We start from the raw sequence: 9,078 nt of genomic DNA, 5'->3' as shown, positions 1-9,078 counted from the left end.
TCAAGACAGAGAGAAAGAAGTATGATGAGACGGATGGTGTAGGTAATATTTCTCATTGAACCTTATTCTCTTTATTTGCAAAATGGTTATCCTTAACCAGAAGGCTCAGTCCATCAGACTTCCCTTACCAGCCCCACACCCTCTGCCTCCTACTCCACAGGAGCAATCAAAACTGGAGGGCATAGAAGAGAGAGATCATCACTCCAGGCACTTCTGGCTGATATCAGTTATGTGACCACTTGGCATTTGCAAGAATCAAGGTCATGCTTACAGGCTAGAAATAGAATCTGGAAGCTATTGATGCACACTGGTGGTGCTCATACTGGGAAGTTTTAAAGATGAGATCATTCTGAGGGAGGGTGCCCTTGAGAGGAAGGGGAAGTTGAAAGACCAGTCAAGTTTCAGTTCCATAGCTATCAATGATTCTTGTGTGATCTTGGGTCAACGTACTCTCTAGGCCTTGATTTTCTTTCTAGATAATATGTGTATGTCATAGAGGGGCATGGAGTAGTGGAGAGAGGTCATTGACACCTTTTCTCTGTGTTAAGAGTATTCCTACTTTGTCCTTCACCTACAAAGTTCCTTCACCTACAAGTTTTTCCAGTGTTCATGTAGGGATGTGATAGCTGGACAATAAAAAAGGCTGAGTGCCGAAGAACTGATGCCTTAGAACTGTGGTGCTGGAGAAGACTCTGGAGAGTCCCTCGGACAGCAAGGCTATCAAACCAGTCAATCCTAAAGGAAATCAACCCTGAATATTCATTGGAAGGACTGGTGCTGAAGTTGAGGCTCCAATATTTTGGCCACCTGATGTGAAGAGCTGACTCACTAGAAAAGACCCTGATACTGGGAAAGATTGAAGGCAGGGGGAGAAGGGGATAACAGAGGATGAGATGGGTGTATGGCATCACCGGCTCAATGGGAATGAATCTGAGTGGACTCCGGGAGATGGTGAGGGACAGGGAGGCCTGGCGTGCTGCAGTCCATGGGGTGGCAAAGAGTCAGAGAGGACTGAGCGACTGAACAAAGAACAAGAGTATTCAGGTAGGAACAAAATTAGATTGTTATTTTAGGTTCTCAGCACACCACCAGAGGTCACTGTTGACTATTTGTCTGAAAAGCAGTTAGTCACACTTGAAAAACAGCCCTGTTACTTTCAGTAGCTTAATACATATTACTTAGAAAAATCAAATGATGTCTTAGGTAAAGGTTTTGATTTATACCGTACCCTTAATCAAAAAAGACAGAGAAGTCTGTTAAGACAGTGGTTCCCAAACTTTGTTGCACACTGGAATGTTTAAAAATACTGAAGCATGTGAAAAGATGCTCAGTGTCACTAATTCAAGAAATTCAAATCAAAACTATAATGAGGTACCACTTAATACAGGTCAGAATGGCCATTCTCAAAAAGTCTACAAATCATAGATGCCAGAGAGGGTGTGGAGGAAAGAAAACCCTCCTATACTGTTGGTGAGAATGTAAACATCGTGCAGCCATTATGACACATGGAAGTTCCTTAAAAGTCTAAAAATAGATCTACCATATGACCCAGCAATGCCGCTCCTGGGCATATATCCAGAAAATATGAAAACTGTAATTCCAAAGATACATGCATCCCAATGTTTGCAGCAGCACTATTTATAAAAGTCAGGACACGGAAGCAAGCTAAATGTCCATCAACAAATGGATGAATAAAGAAGATGCAGTATGTGTGTGTGTGTTGCCTATGTGAGTGTGCAGTGAAATATTACTCAGCCATAAAAAGGAATGAAATAATGCCATTTGCAGAAATGTGGATGGACCTGGAGATTATCATACTAAGTAAATAAGAGAAAGACAAATATCATATGAGATCACTTATATGTGGAATCTAAAATATGATACAAATGAATTTACTTATAGAACAGAAATAGACATACTGACATAGAAAACAAACTTATGGTTACCAAAGGACAAAAAGGGAGAGGGACACGTTTGGAATTGGGGATTAATAGATTTGTTGTTGTTGTGAAAGTTGCTCAGTCATGTCTGACTCTTTGTGACCCCATGGACTGTAGCCTGCCAGGCTCCTCTGTCCATGGAATTCTCCAGGCAAGAATACTGGAGTGGGTTGCCATTCCTTTTTCCAGGGGATCTTCCTGACCCAGGAATAAAACCTGGGTGTCCTGCATTGCAGGCTGATTCTTTACCATCTGAGCCACCAGAAAGCCCCTTAATAGATATACATTATTATATATAAAACAGTGAATTGGGCATGGTGTGATTTTTGAGAGCAACTCTCCATTTCTGTAGAAGCCATCAAGCTGATCTAAACACTAAGAGTAGTAAGACTTACTTGAGTAAGAGATTAATATCTTATGTCACCTTATTGTCCAGGTGCCAACCTCTGAATGCCCTAGCTTTGCCCATTCTGGTGTCTAAGTGCCAGATCATCAGTGGAGGCAAAGAATGCCCAGTGAGTCCCTAGCAATCTTCCAAGATCTCTACAGCTGAAACTCACTCCTGCTTGAGGCTTCTAAAATTCCTAATAATAGCAAAGGTTCTATTAAGATAATACATGTCCTAAGGTTTCAGCTGAGATTACTGCTCTTGCATTCAGCAAACCCACAGAGAAGAAAAGTTAGTCTATATAGTCTTCAGGCTGCCATCTACTAAGATGTTTGTTTTCCCCATTGATTTTCCGCAGTCAGTTCCTCTCCTTGTGGCTGTGAGGTTTTTCTGATGCTGTTTCCATCCTTATTTCCTTTCCCACCAGTCCAGGACTGTGGGAAACCAGAGGGGCTGAGTATGGCCCCCATCACCTCCCCACTATCCTTGGTGGCATGGGGTACACACGGAGGCATGAGGCTGCTCAGATCCCATTGTCTGTCTATCCTCACCTCAGAACCACTTCTGCAGGGCCTTTGGCATCTCTGCCTGCCACCTCTTTATTTTGTTGTTGTTTTCTACTCCTTAGCTCTTAGATTCTTTGAGTTTCAGATTTTTGTTATTTCATCCTTTCCTGCGCCCCTCTTGTGTGATGCTGTAGAAGGTGGGTTTGAGTAGAGCCAGTATCCCTTCAAAGGGACACATACATGGTTTTAACTCCTTTTTCCCTTCAAACCCTCTCTCTCACCTCAGTTTAGCACACTTTGAACAGTCAGAGTGGTTTGGGAGGCAACTGGTCCCACCTGATGGCATAATTTCCCACATCCTTTTGTACTACAAATCCATCCACAATTTTAAAACTTAAAAGATATGAATTAGATTCTCTGGTTCTTCTCTCATTCTTTCCCTGAGGGCAGTCAGTATATAATTCCCTGGTTTCTGCTGCCTAAATCGGGGGAAAGAGTCTTGGTCACAGAAAAATATCAGAAATAACAGTTAAGACACCAACATGTAATAGAATAAAGGAATGTGCGAGACATCTACCACATGCCAAGCACAGTGCCAAATATCCACTGAATGCAGAGCTCCAAATAGCAAGGAGAGATAATAAAGCCTTCCTAAGTGATCAATGCAAAGAAACAGAGGAAAACAATAGAATGGGAAAGACTAGAGATCTCTTCAAGAAAATTAGAGCTACCAAGGGAACATTTCATGCAAAGATGGGCACAATAAAGGACAGAAACAGTACAGACCTAACAGAAGCAGAAGATATTAAGGAGAAGTGGCAAGAATACACAGAAGAACTCATGACTCGGATAACCACGATGGTGTGATCACTCACCTAGCCAGACATTCTGGAGTGTGAAATCAAGTGGGTCTTAGGAAGCATCACTGCGAACTAAGCTAGAGAAGGTGATGGAATTCCAGCTGAGCTATTTCAAAGATTAAAAGATGATGCTGTGAAAGTGCTGCACTCAATATGCCAGCAAATTTGGAAAACTCAGCAGTGGCCACAGGACTGGAAAAGGTCAGTTTTCATTCCAATCCCAAAGAAAGGCAATGCAAAGAATGTTCAAACTACCGCACAATTGTACTCCTTTCACATGCTAGCAAAGTAATGCTCAAAATTCTCCAAGCTAGGCTGTAATAGTATATGAACTGAGAACTTCCAGATGTTTAAGCTGGATTTAGAAAAGGGAGAGGAACCAGAGATCAAGTTGCCAACATCTGTTGGATCATTGAAAAAAGCAAAAGAATTCCAGAAAAACATCTACTTCTGCTTCATTGACTATGCTAAAGCCTTTGACTGTGTGGATCACAACAAACTGGAAACTCCTTCAAGAGGTGGGAATACCAGACCACCTGACCTGACTCCTGAGAAATAGGTATGCAGGTCAAGAAGCAACACTGAGAACTGGACATGGAACCACGGACTAGCTCCTTGTTGGGAAAGGAGTGCGTCAAGGCTACATATTGTCACCCTGCTTATTTAACTTATATGCGGAGTACATCATGCAAAATGCTGGGCTGGATGAAGCACAAGCTGGAATCAAGATTGCCAGAAGAAATATCAATAACCTCAGTTATGCAGATGACACCATCCTTATGGCAGAAAGTGAAGAGGAACTAAAAAGCCTCTTGATGAAAGTAAAAGAGTACAGTGAAAAAGCTGGCTTAAAACTCAACATTCAGAAAACTAAGATCATGGCATCTGGTCCCATCACTTCATGGCAAATAGATGGGGAAACAATAGAAACAGTGACACGCTTTATTTTCTTGGCCTCAAAAATCACTGCAGATGGTGACTGCAGCCATGAAATTAAAAGATGCTTTTGCTCCTTGGAAGAAAAGTTATGACCAACCTAGACAGCATATTAAAAAGCAGAGATGTTACTTTGCTGACAAAGGCCAATCTAGTCAAAGCTATGGTTTTTCCAGTATTCATGTACGGATGTGAGAGTTGAACTATAAAGAAAGCTGAGCATTGAAGAATTGATGCTTTTGAACTGTGTTGTTGCAGAATACTCTTGAGAGTCCCTTAGACAGCAAGGAAATCCAACCAGTCCATCCTAAAGGAGATTAGTCCTGAATGTTCAGTAGGAGGACTGACGCTGACACTTAACTATGGCCACCTGATCCAATGAACTAACTCATTGGAAAAGCCTCTGATGCTGGGAAAGACTGAAGGCAGGAGGAGAAGGGGACGGCAGAGGATGAGATGATTGGATGGCATCATTTACTTGATGGACATGGGTCTGAACAAGCTTTGGGAGTTGAAGCCTGGAGTGTTGCAGTGCATGGGGTCGCAAAGAGTCAGACACAACTGAGCAACTGAAATGAACTGATTTATCTGAAGATGGATAATTGTTTTTTTTCAGGTTTTTACTAGTACATATAATGTTAATTGTGTATGAAAATGTGTGTACAAGTGATTTTAAGGATATGTGCCTTCAGTCCTTTTGGGTAAAAACCTAGGAGTAGAACGGTTGGATCATATGGTAGGTACACGTTTAGCTTTCTAAGAGACTGCCAAACTGTTTCAAAAGCTATTGTACCATTTGACACCCACACCAATTTCTCTATATCCTCATCAAAGCTTATTGTGATGGATCTTTTTAGTCTATAGTAAATGTATCATGGTCTCTAATGGTGCTTTTGTTGTGTATTTCTCTAAAGATTAATGATGCTGAACAACATACAGAAATCCTATAAGCTGTTAGTTGCTCAGTCCTGTCTGACTCTTTACAACCCCACCGACTGTAGCCTGCCAGGCTCCTCTGTCCATGGAATTCTCCAGACAAGATTTATGGACAGTGGGTTGCAGGTTCTGATTAGTGCTCTTACAAAAGAGATCCTACAGTGCTCCCTAGCCCTTTCCAGCTAGAGAGTACAGAGCAAACAGCAGTCTGCAAACCGAAGAGGACTCTCACCCATTTATGCTGGTACCTTGATCTTGGACTTCAGGCCTCCAGAATTGTGAAAAATTTTTTTTGTTGTTTAAGCCATTCATTCTGTGGTTATTCTGTTATGACTGCCCTAGCAGACTAACCTAGCCATGATGGCATGCCCACTGTTATCTCTGCATTTGTTACAGGAGGGCAAATAGGCAGCCCCTGTTTAGAGCTATGGACAAATGTAGAACCCGGCACACTGCCACCTTCCCTTTGTTAGCATGTCTGATCTCTAAGAATCTTAGATGAGCCAGACACAGGTGTAAGGGAGAAGTGGCTGTCTCTGGAAGGGACTGGAGTTCCAGACTTTGAGCAAATTACATTTCTTTACCCCTAATAAACATTTATTTATTTTTAACTGAAGGATAATTGCTTTACAATATCGTATTGGTTTCTGTCATACATCAGCATGAATTAGCCATAAGTATACGTATGTCCCCTCCCCTAAGTAAATATTTTAATGTAGGTGAAATGACAATAAAATTGTAATTTTAGTCTCAAAATTTTAATTTAGCACTAAAATTATCATTTTCAGCCTTACAGGAGAAAATGAAAAGAGGATCATAAGACAAATATTTGTGAAGGAGTATGCATGAGTATTGTATCCAAAAGAATGAGTTGTGGGCTGTGTTAGGCTGGTTATTTTCTATAAGAGCCTTCCATGAGTTTTCAGCCCTAATTGGCTGACCAGAGCAAACCTCCTTGTTCACTTCCTGGTCTCACTGAGTTTGGTGAACTGTTATTTCACTGAGTTCCTAGTGGTTGGGTGAAGCAGAGTTTATTACTGAGGACAACTTTATTCATCAAGAGGATTTAGGAAATGGAGGTAGGATTTAATTCATTTTAGTCCAATTGCACCTAATTTGTAAATTCTTAGAAGAAAAAAGGTCATGAGGGTGACAAAAGGAAATTTTGCTTTTTCTTTTCAGTCCTGTACCTGCATGCCAAAAGTAAGACAACATCCCTCAATCCATACTTAGATTCCCCCCCACCCCCGATGAATTGGAAAGAATAGCTCCAATACCTGCTTAATCTAAATCATGTTGTTTTTTTAATTTGCAACCACGAGCTCCACACTGAGATGTCAGGAATAGATACAGAATACGGATTAGATAGAATAAACAGAACTACACAAAAAAGATCTTCACAACCCAGATAATCATGATGGTATGATCACTCACCTAGAGCCACACATCTTGGAGTGCAAAGTCGAGTGGGCCTTAGGAAGCATCACTACAAACAAAGCTAGTGGAGGTGATGGAATTCCAGTTGAGCTATTTCAAATCCTAAAAGATGATGCTGTGAAAGTGCTGCACTCAATATGCCAACAAATTTGGAAAACTCAGCAGTGGCCACAGGACTGGAAAAGGTCAGTTTTCATTCTAATCCCAAAGAAAGGAAATGCCAAAGAATGTTCAAAGTACCACACAATCGCACTCATCTCACATGCTAGTAAAGTAATGCTCAAAATTCTCCAAGCCAGGTTTCAACAGTTTGTGAACTGTGACCTTCCAGATGTTCAAGCTGGTTTTAGAAAAGGCAGAGGAACCAGAGATCAAATTGCCAACATCTGTTGGATCATCGAAAAGTAAGAGTTCCACAAAAACATCTACTTCTGCTTTATTGACTATGCCAAAGCCTTCGATTGCATGGATCACAACAAACTGTGGAAAATTCTTCAAGAGATGGGAATACCAGACCACCTGACCTGCCTCTTGAAAAATCTGTATGCAGGTCAGGAAACAACAGTTAGAACTGGACATGGAACAACAAACTGGTTCCAAATAGGGTAAGGAGTACATCAAGGCTGCTACATATTGTCACCCTGCTTATTTAACTTATATGCAGAGTATATCATGAGAAATGCTGGGCTGGATCATCACAAGCTGGAATCAAGATTGCCAGGAGAAATATCAATAACCTCAGATATGCAGATGACACCACCCTTCTGGCAGAAAGCAAAGAACTAAAGAGCCTCTTGATGAAAGTGAAAGAGGAGCGTGAAAAGGCTGGCTTAAAACTCAACATTTAGAAAACTAAGATTTGGCATCTGGTCCCATCACTTCATGGCAAATAGATGGGGAAACAATGGAAACAGTGACACACTTTATTTTTTAGGGCTCCAAGATTACTGCAGATAGTGGCTGCAGCCATGAAATCAAAAGAAACTTTCTCCTTGGAAGAAAAGTTATGACCAACCTAGATAGCATATTAAAAAGCAAAGACATTACTTTGCCAACAAAGGTCCATCTAGTCAAAGCTATGGTTTTTCCAGTATTCATGTATGGATGTGAGAGTTGGACCATAAAGAAAGCTGAGCATTGAAGAATTGATGGTTTTGAACTGTGCTGTTGGAGAAGACTCTTGGACTGCAGAGAGATCCAACCAGTCCATCCTAAAGGAAATCAGTCCTGAATATTCATTAGAAGGACTGATGATGAAGCTGAAATGCCAATACTTTGGCCACCTGATGTGAAGAACTGATTCATTGGAAAAGACCCTGGTACTGGGAAAGATTGGAGGCGGGAGGAGAAGGGGACAACAGAGGATGAGATGGTTGTATGGCATCACCAACTCAATGGACATGAGTTTGAGTAAACTCCAGGACAGGGAGGCCTGGCGTGGTACAGTCCATGGGGTCACAAAGAGTGAGACTCGACTGAGTGACTGAACTGAACCGAGTCTTGGGCGCACTGGAGTGGGAACCAGTGGGTTACATCCTTAGTCCTTCTATTCTTTGGGCTCAAACTAATCTTTTTCAAATATTTGGAGTTCATTAGATGATATCCACGCTTCTTCAGCAAATATTTATTTATTTTGCCAAGCACGTTCTAGGAATTCCTCTTTCCAACTAAACCATTCTGAAATGACCAGTGCTTCTGAGCAACTCTTCAGTTTAGCCCGAAGTTGAGCTGTGTGCCCTCCACTTCAGTTTTTGCAGCCCTGTTCTCCAGAAGCTCACAGGCTGCAGCAAGTAGAAAAGGGTACAACAGATGATCAAGTGTTTAAACGGCTTCAAGGGCCTAAACATCTCGCCTGGCCCAAAGCAGTATCATGAAAACATGAAGGGAAAGACATACTGGTTCCCGTGCCCGCTAACTCTTGGGCGTGGAGGCGCGGTCCGAGGTCCAGCGAGCCGCGGCCGCGTCCTCACCTCCGGCTCCACCCTCAAGGTGTAGCTGCCTCTTTAAGAATCGGCGCCGCCGGCTGGTCCGCCTGGTGCTCACGTGACTCGGCTCCGTGCAATCGCTCGCGGGAG

Source organism: Bison bison, unplaced genomic scaffold, assembly GCF_000754665.1.
Source record: "Bison bison bison isolate TAMUID 2011002044 unplaced genomic scaffold, Bison_UMD1.0 scf7180017864384, whole genome shotgun sequence".
NCBI lineage: Eukaryota > Metazoa > Chordata > Mammalia > Artiodactyla > Bovidae > Bison > Bison bison.
Note: the sequence above shows the minus strand (reverse complement) of the source record.